Below are 10,961 nucleotides of genomic sequence, written 5' to 3'. Positions count from 1 at the left end.
CAAGTTAGCTAGTTAATTCACCATGAAATAAGTACAAATGAGCTCCTTATATAGGAAAAGGAACAAGTATCTTGCTTACATCATTTGAGAGGTGTGAGAGATCATTCAAATCAACCCAACAGGAGAGTAACATGTGGTATACCTTTTTAGGGTTGTTTTTTACCTATCTACTGGCTTCATATGCAAGTGAAAAGATGTTAGAAAGGTTATGGTCATATATAGCTGATGCAAAGGAGTCTTTATTTGTGAATTGAGAAAACCAAGATGGCGCTTATGTAAATGCTAATTAATAAAGCAAGGATTAATGCAAAAAATGGAATAGTTAATGATGCTCTTAATCTAGTATGCCCTCTATTCCAATCACTTCTAGCCGCTCGAGGTTCTTCACCAAGAATGTACCCAATGACTAGAGCGATTAGCATGGAGAACAAAGCTAATTCAGATGCTAATGCATAAGAAATTGATTCAATCTTGTGAGGAAGACGAGAGCTCTCAAGATCTAGCTCATAATAAAGTGAATTAGGATTGATGGTGGATAATTAAAAAATGCTAATTACACTATTAGCTTTGATACCAATTTTAGATTTATGGTGGAAACACAAGTGAGCCATTCATGATTGAAAAAGTGCATAATGTAGCTTGTTAATTCATCATGAAATGAGTACAAATGAGCTCTTTATATAGGAAAAAGAAGAGGTATCTTGCTTACATCATCTGTGAGGCCTGAGAGAGTATCATGCGGAAAACTCGTGTACACCACTTTAGGGATGTTTTTGACCTATCTATTGGCCTCATATGCAAGTGGAAAGATGCTAGAAAGGTCCATGGGTCACGTATACATATATGAGCATCATTTGGGATGTGCAATCATGCATGTGGACTTAGGAAGAATCTTCATAGTAGGGGCATAAGCTAGGTTTACCCCATCACTCCTTCCAAGTGGCCTTGGTGCCTCTCCTTGAGCTTTGAAGCTATTTCACCACTACCTACCGGTCTTCTGGAGCTACATAGCATAGCTTGGATTGCTCCATGAAAAATTAACTCCACCAAGAATAGAATCAAATTGATGAATGAAATTAAAGACCTTTTCAATATTACCATAACTTTCCTCAAAAGAAAGGAAGGTTACGTTCTTACATCCTTTGAATGTTTACATGTGACATGCTCTCTTCCATGAAGGATGGGTACAAAGATATTCTCTCTTCCTCTTGCCTTCTAAGACATAACATTCTCATTCAGGATAAGATCTTTTTGATGATGAGAGGGAGGAGAGGATGAAGAGAGTGTCCCCCATCTTCCTCTCCTTGATGATCTCCTATGGTTGCTTGACACCTCTTAAGAAGAAGACTATGGTTGAGTTTTTTATAGTCTGTTTTACGCTTTGGAGAGCATATAACAAGACTTCTTTGAGGAGTTATCTCATCAATTGAGGAATTTGTGCTCTCATTCTAACCACTCTCATTGTGAGTTTCACAATTGGTCTTTCTCTTCCATGTAGGAGAGTTTTTCTTAGAAGATGTTGATCTTGAATCTTCTCTTTTGTGACTCAAGGACTCCTCTCTATATGTGGGAGAACTATGTCTGTAAGGCGGTGCACTTCATCTCCTATTCGATTCAGAGGGCCTCTGATAGAGATTTCTTCCTCTTCTGAGCTAGGAATTGCATCCTCTTGATTTGTAGGAGTCTTTATAGCATATACTCACCATGCATAAGAAATTAAATTATTAGTATGGCCCTCTGTAGTTGTACCTAGATTACAGCTCACAAGTTACAATTTCTTTGGATCATTATATGGTATAGGCATTCAAGAGAAGAAAATTTAGACACTAACACTCTGTAGAGGGTTGAATTTTTTAAGGCCGACCCCCCTCGAATGGACGTTTTCATTGCAATGAGAAATTACAGGTACATGCAGGAAGAAATTCTAATCTATTGAAACCTTCATTAATTACCATGTGCTTTGTGAAAGTTTATAACTTCACAAATTGTGTAATTAGTAGCTGGCTTTTTCGTTTTGCACTTGCAACAGTGGCCTCTCTCCCAAAGGCATTTGATTACACAAATCAATAGCCCTATGGAGAGGCTAAGAGGTCTATGATCACTTCCAATGAGCGATCTAACATAACACATTAAAAAAAACCATAGTTTGCAAATAATTCTAACACTTTCACTTCAAACGACTTGAATAACTAAACTGTATCAGAGTGGAGAGAAAAACAAGATGTCGGAGTGGGATGTCCAAGGATGCCGGAAAACTCTCAAAGAATGTGACCACAAAAATCGCAATAGCGTCAAAAGTTACCTATTATAAATGCCAACTCTAATAAGCACTACTCCACAAACCAATGGTAAATATGGACGTATCCAAAAACAATAGCATAGGGACTTCTCTTGGTGTAGTACATCGCTGACATGTCGAGTCATGGCCAGCACAAGCAACCCAAGTGCACCACGGTTTCATGCATGTGCAATCATCCACATGAAATAACATAATCGACATATCCAAAAACAATAGCATAGGGACTTCTCTTGGTGTGTAGTACATCGCTGACATGTCGAGAAATGGCCAGCACAAGCAACCCAAGTGCCACCAAGGTGTCATGCATGTGCAATCATCCACATGAAATAGCATAATCGATGGCTGACTATGAGGCTCCAAATAATTGTTACTGAAAAGTAGAGTCTTGCTGCCAAGACCAATGCCGCAACTGGCACAGACAGTGCGAACACTGCACACAAAGAAGAGTGACTCCCAATCAGTATGTGGAGACACTAGGATCACATATCAAGTATGCCAAGCGGACTCCATCCCAAATCTATAATCTTCAACGTGCTGCCTCCTGAGAGGGGAAAACAAGATCAACAGAACACCACTTGCCAAAGGTACTCACTAGCTGCCAATGGAGGCTTGGATGCTTTAGAAGTAGTTACCAACCCTGAAAGGTATATGAAGTCCATGATGACCAATCTTAGCAATCAAGACAACAAAAGTCCCATAACAACCGAGAATCGAATGAAAGGAACGAGCCCACCATCCCGGTCTGTGCAAGAATATCATCCTCTCTCTCTCTCTCTCTCTCTCTCTCTCTCTCTCTCTCAGCCCGTTAGGTCCATTCTTTACCAATCAAGTTCAATCCCAACCTTCCCAAATCAAAAGTGGTAGTTACTAATCATCACAAACTCTCCACCTGGGTTATTGTCCCGAGGTCAGGCAGGCCATGGTATGGTTGAGTGCTGGGATTCTCGGGTTATCGAGTTCTTCTCTCTCTATTAGTTTGAACAGCGCACTGTAATTATTTAAGCACTCTTTGCAGCACCAACGCCACCACTCTTCATGGCCATGCCTGCTAGAGTCGCAAATTAGACTCTTACAATTGATTTATGGCTACCTCCCTATTTCATTGCACTCTTGCATGGTGTTTCTTCATTGCCCTGTCCTCCATAACAGGGGCCTTCTGCACCCTTCTCACTTCCACAGAAGAGCAGCCGCATCCTGCTCAGCTTCAAGAGCCAATTGCTCAATGAAGCCAACCTGCTGAGCAACTGGGTGCTAAGCAGCAGCAATGAAAGCAATGGTGCTTGCTCATGGACAGGCATCTTGTGCACTGACGGCGGTGACCACGACACTAAAAATGTATATGGCCTCAACTTCTCACACTTCGAGTTGCAATGGCAGCCTGACATTGCATCCCAGGATATAGCTTTCTCGGCTCTCTGCCGTCTTCCCTGCTTCACAGTCTTGGACCTCACTGACAATAATTTCTCCAGCAACTTCCCTGCAACACTCCACAAATGCACTGGCATCCACACTCTGTCCCTTTCCTACAACCTGTTTCAGGGTAACCTGCCCACTTTCATAGACAGGCTGGGTGCCCTTCAACATCCGACCTCTCCCGCAATTACTTTTCAGGCTCCATCCCAGCATCCTTCAGACGTCTGCCGAGCCTACAAAATCTCAAGCTTCATCAGAATTGCTTAAATGAGACCATTCCTCCATTCCTGGGAAATCTCAGCAACTTGCAGACCTTGTATCTTGCCTACAATCCACTTTCCAACATGGCAAAACATCCCACCAGAGCTGGGGAACCTTACAGAGCTTGTGGACCTCTGGCTTGCCGACTGCAATCTGCATGGCGTGATCCCTGCCTCAGTCAGGAACCTCTTTAAGCTGTTAAACCTGGACTTTTCCCAAAATATGCTAGGAGGAGAACTGCATCCGAGCCTTATGAATCTCAAGAGCCTGAATCAACTTGAGCTCTACCGTAATCAGCTTGAAAGTCCCATTCCTACAACATAGGCAATCTCACTGAATTAAGCAACATTGACATATCCAGAAATTTGCTAACAGGCCACCTTCCTGCCTCCATCTCCTCGCTCCTCTACCTTCAGAGTCTTCACATCTCTCACAACTACCTCACAGGCCCCTTCCCCTCCCAGCCTTGCATTCATTACCAGTCTGATAGAGGTATTCGCCTTCAACAACTATCTCAGTGGAGCCCTCCCTCCAAACTTGGGTGCAGCATCTAAGCTGGAAAAGCTGATTGTGTATTCTAACAGCTTAACAAAATCTCTGCCACCTGCTTTGTGTGACCGAGGAGCTTTGCAAGAAGTGCAACTCAGCAATAACAGGTTCAGTGGAGATATCCCGTCAACAATCGCAAAATGCCCCACTCTTCAGCGTGTGCTGCTTGACAACAATCAGCTATCTGGCTCCGTGCCTCCTGGTCTTTGGGGCTCTCCTGCTCTGTTTCTTCTGCAGCTAAATGACAACTACCTCATTGGTGGTACCGGCTTCGAGATTCACAATGCTGAGAACTTGTCCATTCTAAGACTTGATAGCAACAGTTTCTCTGGCAGCCTACCCATAGAGCTCTTCAATTTAAGGAACCTTACTTATCTCTCACTCTTCCACAACCACTTTTCAGGCACCATCCCACCAGAGATTGGCAGGTTAAAACATCTCTCTAACCTTTACATCCAATCGAATGCATTTTCAGTCGCAATCCCCCAGGCACTTGCATTATGTACCCAACTACATGTCCTACAGCTCGCTGATAATCAGTTCTTTGGTGTGATTCCACGCTCCCTTGGAAACCTTCTACCATGACCACTTCTCAACTTGTCTCACAACAATCTCAGTGGACCCATCCCAGCTGAGCTCTCCGCACTAAGCCTAACGAACTTTGACCTCTCCTACAAACACCTATCTGGCCCTATTCCATTGGCCTTTTCCAACACAGCTTTTGACAAGAGCTTTGCAGGAAACACGGATCTTTGTGGGCATTTCAAACTCTGCCATAGCACTAGGAAAAAGCCCACATCAAAACGTATCATGATGGCCTTAGCATCTTCCATATTTGCAGTGGCTTTTATATTCCTGATTAAATGCAGCTTGAAGATGTACAACATATACAGACTCCATAGAAGGCAGATATTCGACTGCTCAGCCATAAACACTTGGAAGATCTTCACCTTCCACAAGGTGCAATTTGAAGACGTTGACATTGTGAGATGTCTAGATTATGGCAATCCAATACTTTGGCAGTGGCGGTGCTGCCACAGTTTGCAAGGCTGTGCTAAGCAACGGCCAGGCAGTTGCCATAAAGAAGCTTAGAAAGGTAACCAACCGTGGGGGAGGCAGTGACAACAAGGAATTTGATTCTGAAGTAGCAACACTCGGAAAGATCCGGCACAAACACATTGTAAAGCTACTTTGCTGCTGCTACAATAAAGACACCAAACTCTTAGTATATGAGTACATGCCCAATGGTAGCCTAGGTGACTTAATGCACCACAGCACTCTTCTGCATGGCTCATTGAGCAAACCATTAGCTTTGGACTGGCCCAGCAGATATAGAATAGCACTGGGTGCGGCTGAGGGTTTGGCATACCTTCATCATGATTGTTCTCCCCCCATTGTTCATCGGGATATTAAGTCCAGCAACATTCTCTTGGACGCCCATCTCAACGCATACATAGCCTACTTTGGAATAGCCAGACTGATGCAACGCTACTCTGCAACAGACGACGAGTGTTGCTATGCTGCCTTTACTGGACAAGTGGCAGGCACTTACGGCTACATTGCACCGCAAGACAATGTCAAAACTTCATCTTGTATATAAAAAGCATCCCATGCGTAAGGCTGAAATGTGCGAGATGTCATGCAGAGCATGCATACCAAAGCGACAGAGAAGAGCGACACCTACAGCTTCGGAGTGGTGCTGTTGGAGATGGTGACGGGAAAAGGGCGGTGGCGCAGGAGGTGTTTGGAGAGGGCATGGACATTGTGAGGTAGGTAAAGGCACGGCTTGCAGATGGAGAGGCCTGGGAGGTACTCCTTGACGAAGAGCTTGCCGTATGCTGGCGAGAGGGAATGCTAAGGCTTCTGCGTGTGACGGTGCTATAAGCACAGCCTATTATTAACAACAAGGTCGTCTACAGTTCACTATATGGCACAGCTCCAGCCAGGGGGATGGATCTATGGTGAGAAAGAGAAGCGAAAATCGCAATGCAATCTCAGCCATCCAGTGAACTACGGGGTGAATTAAAAATAGCATCCCGAGTTCACTCCTAGTTCATCCGTCTCGCACACGAATGCCCTATCACCACGCTAGTGCATGTCATTGTCCATGTTGGCATGTGCCATGTTGGCATGGCACATGATCACACCCTAGTTTACACGTTCCTAGTTCACCTTTAGTTCACCCCCAGTTCATGCACCCCTAGTTTACCGCCTCTAGTTCATCCTTAGTTCACCCCTAGTTCACCCCCAGTTCACTACATGATCTGACGGTTGAGAGCAAAGCCGCCTCGCCTCCCCCCCCCAAAAAATTTGGGTCTTAGATCCCCTCTGAGCTAGAGCCGTGCCATATAGTGACAAGGGTAGACGAGGACACCGTCTCCAATTAAAAATTGAAATTTTTGGTTAAAAATGTTATTGAATTGTATGTGTGAGAAAACATATAAATATATTTTATACAATTAAAAATTAAAGTTATTGGTTAAAAATGTATTATGTGTGTAAGAAATCATATAAAATATACTTTATGCTTGGCAATTTACAGTAGCAAATGATATAAATTGTGATCTAGAAAAATACTAAACTTTGATTTGTGAAAGTAATTAGATCACATCAAAGTGCATCTCAAAAACAAAAATTGAGCATGTTTTAAATAAAAATTAATTTCATATATGATTTGGAGTTCCAGTTTCTTTTGAAAGCATACTTATTTCCTATGAGCCATTATTAATACTAATTCTTCTTTATTTACATAACTATATTCTCATAGTAACATATCAAATTAAATTTGTAAGATAAAAAAAGAAATTAAAATTGAACTACTATAAGCCAAAATCTATTAGTTTATAGAAACAAACATGTATACCAGTTTTGTATAGTTTATATTGACATTCTCTTTTTACCTCTCTCCTTGATCCTAACTACCCACGGTTGTCGGTTAGTTTTTCTACATTGTTCCCTCTAACACACGTCTTGTTTGATGTACTTTGGTTGGTATGTATGCCAAATGTTTGTTTATCCTTGGCTCGAATGTCCTCAAAATCGGTTGTTTGCAAGACATGCCCGATATGGTCGTTGTAAGAAATATCTGGACTGTTTCCACTACTGTGATTCCCTCATGCAAGCTTAAAATATTCTGGATGAACTTCCTTCCCAGAATCTCGTCTCTTATAACTACTTAATTGCAAAATATGCCCAACATGGCCTCTCTTTGGATGCAATCACCTATCCATGCATCTTAAAAGCATGTGGCTTTCTGCAAGACGGTGCCTTACGCCAACGAATATAGAATGAGATTGCTAGGTAGGGAGTGCTTCGAGGTGTTTTGGTTGCTTTGTGTGCGAAATGTGACAGCCTCATGAATTCCTCCAGAGGTTCTTTGAAAGAGCTCCTCCCTAGGATGTCATCCCTTAGAGTGCATCAATTGCAAAATATGCATGACGTTGCCATGACAAGGAAAATGACCTAGACTGTTTTGAACCGAAAAAGACCTCTCCATATGCAATCAACTACGCATGCTCTTGGCACTAAGTAACACCTATATTTAATGCGGGGGAGAGTAATGGGATCGATCGTCAGGATTGGAGGGCGGGATCTTGAGGCGCACTAAACCTGGCCAACAAGCAAAACGAGACGCTTCTTCGGAAAAATGAGGCGCACTAAACCTGGTCAGCAGGAAAAACGAGGCGCGCCAGTGAGACTTGAACCTGTGACCTTGCAGTCCAATTAGTTTAGGGTCACATAGACTGACCACCTCATCCGTGTGTACATTGTGTATCTACAACCGTTTTTACGACGTTATACTGTAAATTGACATGTAATGCTTAGGTTGTGCAGGATTAGTGCATGTCCAAGTTTAGTTTTTAAACAAACATCTCCGGTTGCGATCTCTCTAGCCTTTGTGCGTGAACTTCTCTGCCCTTGATCCCATTACCCCTACCACCCCCCCTGCCACCCCCCCCCCACCCCCCAAAACCACGAATGCACCTTGAAGGCCTATGGAAATGTGCATAATATTGATGAGGCTACTACTCAATGGCTAATGAGTTAGCAATTTTGAGTGCACTCGATAATTGTCGACACATCTTGAGAATATTCTCAAAGAGAAGATCTCAAAATTGTAAAGTATGCTCTTTGCTATGGAGCACAAAAAAATATATAAACCTAATTTGTTTCATTTATATCTTGGGATACCGTCTAACAAATGAATTGTAGCACGTTAGCTTTAAGGATGTAATGTGAGAGTTGAGATTTGCTAAGCCTCTACATTACATGCACCACAATAATGCAGCCACAAAACTAGTACGATATTGGTGTTCTAGATTTTCTTTTGCTTAAATAGGCTATGTATCTCTTTTAACATTGAGAATAGAGTATGTTTCAACAAGTATTCGTCCATGTTTCTTGAAACCACCATCAACACACACAATGTTTCTCTCTCTCTCTCTCTCTCTCTCTCTCTATATATATATATATTTATTTATTTATTTATTTATTTATTTATTTATTTATTTATTTATTTATTTTTACACCCTCAACACCAACAACTAGCTATGTCGTGCCTAGCTTACACTTTCATCAATGATTGTTGCAGAACAGAAAGAGAAAAGCAATCATATTCCCTTTGCCTGTGCGGTTACTTTGTGTTGATCCAAGTCCTTCTGCGCCCCTTTACTCTCTTCGTACATTGTCTACAGTAACACTTTTTGTCCTCTTTGACTATGCACAACTTTGCATTGTGTCATGTGTGTCATGTGTGTGTGTGTGTGTTGGGGGGGGGGGGGGGGGGGGGGGGGGGGGGAGTTTTGATGGGATTAGCTTCATCCCCTAAACACCTCCCATGGAATGCAGATCGAGATCATAGCTAGTTAATATTTCAATTTTCTTCCATATCTCAATTAGAGAGCTTAACACCATCATATCCGTCTTTTCCCCTTGTTAATGTTAAACAGTTGCGGACTTGCTAAAAAGAAATTCTCCCATTTTTGGTATGCTGGAAGGCAGTATGCAGCAATTTAATAGCAACACACATTTTTTATGTAGAGTAAATCGAGCTACTCCAGTTTGGTAACTGCGTTGTAATGTAACATCAGAGTTCTTGCAAACAAAGTTTTGTTGTGCACCTTCTCTGGAGGCAAGCCGCCACCTACAGTCCTCCAAAATAAGGCATGCCACGTAGGTTGATTACTCTTTTTTTAAACTTAATCCCACATAGACAAGGTATGCAATTTCTCTTTCTGCTCGGGGACTCACACACAAATCATACCCTTTTTGATGTAATCTTCCTCTATTTACTTATCTTTTTTTTGTCCTAGAATTTTCAAGTTTAATCCATGCTTTGAAATGGCTCAAAGATGTGTGCTTCAATTTCTACTACAGAAGCAGTTGTGATAGATCTCCTGTGCTTGATTCATACATTGTGTTTTGGATTGTCGTTTGGGAAGTATTCACATGGATATTGTTTATGGGTTGGTATGAGGGTTGTCTCTATGCTTGCACTTGATCAGAGACATGATTCAAAATCTGCTCTACCTGAGTTGTTTTTCTCATAGTTGTGCCATCATTTGCTCATGTAGACTAGTATAAAGGTAAAAAGCTAAATCACATGGGCACTATTCCTTGACCATGAACAAAGCTAAATCACAAGCCAACATTATTTGAAAGGGTTAACCTGGGGTTGTCTCCCACGATATTCAAATTGTTTTTCCTCTTCCCTTCTCAGGGAAATTTGTAGCTCCGGCGATCAATCCTCGGAGGCTATAGAAGTCCTCTTCCTGCGTTGCCATGGGCACTGAGACCACTAGCAAGAAGTGATTGCACATCAACAAGAGATTGCAAGTAGAAGCAAGAAAGAGACAGAGGGAGGGTGATATTGTCATGGGTCCATGGGCTCAGTAGGCCGCCAACACAACCCTGCATGTAGAATATCAACCTCTTCTTACACGAAGGAATTGCCACCCACTTGCTAACCATACCCTATGCATATTCGTGCCTTGAGTCTACACAATTTTTTTCATGCCCACCATCTATGGTATCTACCCTTCTTCAAAGGTTGAAATCAGCTAAGGAATAGAAGAGCAACAGAAAGGGGCGATTGCTGAGCTTCGACAATTGTCATGGCGAAAGCAAGAAAATTGCATTTCATAGTGTCACCCAGATATTATTGAAGCTTTTCTTCCACTCGTGAGATCAAAGAAACCAAGTGTGCAGGTGGATGTTGTCGCATCGCTTGCTAACTTTTCAATAGAGAAACCAAACAAGGTCAAGAATAATGTGCATGCGGGAGGTCTTTTTTTCCTTGTGGACGTACTTTCCAATGGGTGCCAAGAGGCCCAAGAGCATGCTGCTAGGACAACATTCAATCTAGTGATTGCTGATGAGAACAAGCACCATTGGGCACTTTGAATGCAATCCCTGATCACATTGTACAAATTCTTCACAT

The 10,961-nt window shown here is 42.3% G+C and overlaps 1 pseudogene; it reads left to right on the top strand.

Annotated features, from left to right (window-relative positions):
• Positions 1 to 2,050: 2,050 nt before the first annotated feature.
• Positions 2,051 to 7,217, top strand: LOC147448375 (uncharacterized; annotated as a pseudogene).
• Positions 7,218 to 10,961: the final 3,744 nt, after the last annotated feature.

The sequence above is a fragment of the Adiantum capillus-veneris genome, chromosome 10, assembly GCF_014529385.1.
Source record: "Adiantum capillus-veneris isolate H3 chromosome 10, ASM1452938v2, whole genome shotgun sequence".
NCBI classification, from domain to species: domain Eukaryota; kingdom Viridiplantae; phylum Streptophyta; class Polypodiopsida; order Polypodiales; family Pteridaceae; genus Adiantum; species Adiantum capillus-veneris.
Note: the sequence above shows the minus strand (reverse complement) of the source record. Positions and strands in the feature narration are given on the sequence as shown.